This window comes from Arachis stenosperma, chromosome 2 (assembly GCF_014773155.1).
Source record: "Arachis stenosperma cultivar V10309 chromosome 2, arast.V10309.gnm1.PFL2, whole genome shotgun sequence".
Classification (NCBI taxonomy): domain Eukaryota; kingdom Viridiplantae; phylum Streptophyta; class Magnoliopsida; order Fabales; family Fabaceae; genus Arachis; species Arachis stenosperma.
In genome coordinates, this window is record NC_080378.1 from 96,745,432 (window position 1) to 96,747,856 (window position 2,425).

At 40.1% G+C, this 2,425-nt stretch overlaps 1 non-coding gene across 1 annotated transcript; it reads left to right on the forward strand.

The window, feature by feature from the left end:
* Nucleotides 1-1,360: 1,360 nt before the first annotated feature.
* On the forward strand, nucleotides 1,361-1,468 carry LOC130964772 (small nucleolar RNA R71). Its single transcript, XR_009080846.1, has one exon. It is a non-coding gene; the product is annotated as a small nucleolar RNA R71 (small nucleolar RNA).
* The last annotated feature ends 957 nt before the right edge of the window (nucleotides 1,469-2,425 follow it).

Sequence of the window (2,425 nt, forward strand, 5' to 3'; positions counted from 1 at the left end):
TAGGACTATGAAATCAGTAGGGATGTAATGGTCCTCAATCTTCACCAAAACATCCTCTACAAGTCCATGAGCTTGTTTTCTTGAGTTGTCTGCCATCTCTAGTGAGATTCTTGCAGCTTGTACCTCAAAGATCCCTAGCTTCTCCATTACAGAGAGAGGCATGAGGTTTACACTTGACCCTAAGTCACACAGAGCCTTCTTGAAGGTCATGGTGCCTATGGTACAAGGTATTTGAAAACTTTCCAGGGTCTTGTCTCTTTGGAGGTAATTTCTGCCTAGACAAGTCCTCCAGTTCTTTGGTGAGCAAAGGAGGTTTGTTCTCCCAAGTCTTATTTCCAAATAACTTGTCACTTAGCTTCATGATTGCTCCAAGGTATTTAGCAATTTGCTCTTCAGTGACATACTCATCCTCTTCAGAGGAGGAATACTCATCAGAGCTCATGAAAGGCAGAAGTAAGTCCAATGGAATCTCTATGGTCTCATTTTGAACCTCAGATTCCCATGGTTCCTCATTGGGGAACTCAGAGGAGGTTGGTGCACGCCCATTGAGGTCTTCCTCAGTGGCGTTCACTTCCTCCCCTTCCTCTCCAAGTTCGGCCATGTTTATGGCTTTGCACTCTCCTTTTGGATTTTCTTCTGTATTGCTTGGAAGAGTACTTGGAGGGAGTTCAGTAATTTTCTTACTCAGCTGTCCCACTTGTGCCTCCAAATTTCTAATGGAGGACCTTGTTTCAGTCATGAAACTTTGAGTGGTTTTGATTAGATCAGAGACCATGGTTGCTAAGTCAGAGGGGTTCTGCTTAGAATTCTCTGTCTGTTGCTGAGAAGATGATGGAAAAGGCTTGCCATTGCTAAACCTGTTTCTTCCACCATTATTGTTGTTGAAACCTTGTTGAGGCCTCTCTTGATTCTTCCATGAGAAATTTGGGTGATTTCTCCATGAAGAATTATAGGTGTTACCATAGGGTTCTCCTAGGTAATTCACCTCTTCCATTGAAGGGTTCTCAGGATCATAAGCTTCTTCCTCAGATGAAGCTTCCTTAGTACTGCCAGGTGCATTTTGCATTCCAGACAGACTTTGAGAAATCAAATTGACTTGTTGAGTCAATATTTTATTCTGAGCCAATATGGTATTCAGAGTGTCAATCTCAAGAACTCCTTTCTTCTGACTAGTCCCATTGTTCACAGGATTCCTTTCAGAAGTGTACATGAATTGGTTATTTGCAACCTTTTCAATGAGCTCTTGAGCTTCTGTAGGCGTCTTCTTCAGATGAAGAGATCCTCCAGCAGAGCTATCCAAGGACATCTTGGACAGTTCAGAGAGACCATCATAGAAGATACCTATGATGCTCCATTCAGAAAGCATGTCAGAAGGACATTTTCTGATTAATTGTTTGTATCTTTCCCAAGCTTCATAGAGGGATTCTCCATCCTTCTGTCTGAAGGTTTGGACTTCCACTCTAAGCTTACTCAATTTTTTTTGAGGTGGAAAGAACTTTGCCAAGAAGGCATTGACTAGCTTTTCCCAAGAGTCCAGGCTTTCTTTAGGTTGTGAGTCCAACCATATTCTAGCTCTGTCTCTTACAGCAAAAGGGAATAGCATCAGTCTATAGACCTCAGGGTCTACCCCATTAGTCTTGACTGTGTCACAGATTTGCAAGAATTCAGCTAAGAACTGATGAGGATCTTCCAATGGAAGTCCATGGAACTTGCAATTCTGTTGCATTAGAGAAACTAATTGAGGCTTAAGCTCAAAGTTGTTTGCTCCAATGGCACGGATAGAGATGCTTCTCCCATAGAAATTGGGAGTAGGTGCTGTAAAGTCACCCAGCACCTTCCTTGCATTGTTGGCATTGTTGTTGTTTTCGGCTGCCATGGGTTCTTCTTCTTTGAAGAATTCGGTCAGGTCCTCTAAAGAGAGTTGTGCTTTGGCTTCTCTTAGCTTTCTCTTCAAGGTCCTTTCAGGTTCAGGGTCAGCTTCAACAAGAATGCCTTTGTCTTTGTTCCTGCTCATATGAAAGAGAAGAGAACAAGAAGATATGGAATCCTCTATGTCACAGTATAGAGATTCCTTGAAGTGTCAGAGGAAAAGAAAAATAGAAGAAAGAAGAAGGAGAATTCGAATTTGATTAGATAAAATTCGAATTGTGCATTAAGAAGGAGTAGTACTCCATAAATAGAAGGATGTGAGAAGGAGGGAAGTAATTTTTCGAAAATTAATTAAAATATTTTGAAAACATTTTTGAAAAACACTAATTGATTTTCGAAAATAAAAGTGGAAAAGAAATCAAGTGATTTTTGAAAAGGGATTTGAAATTAGAAGTTAAAAAGATTTGATCGAGAACTTATTTTGAAAAAGATGTGATTGAGAAGATATGATTTGAAAAGTTATGCTTTTAAAAAGATGTGATTGAGAAGATATGAT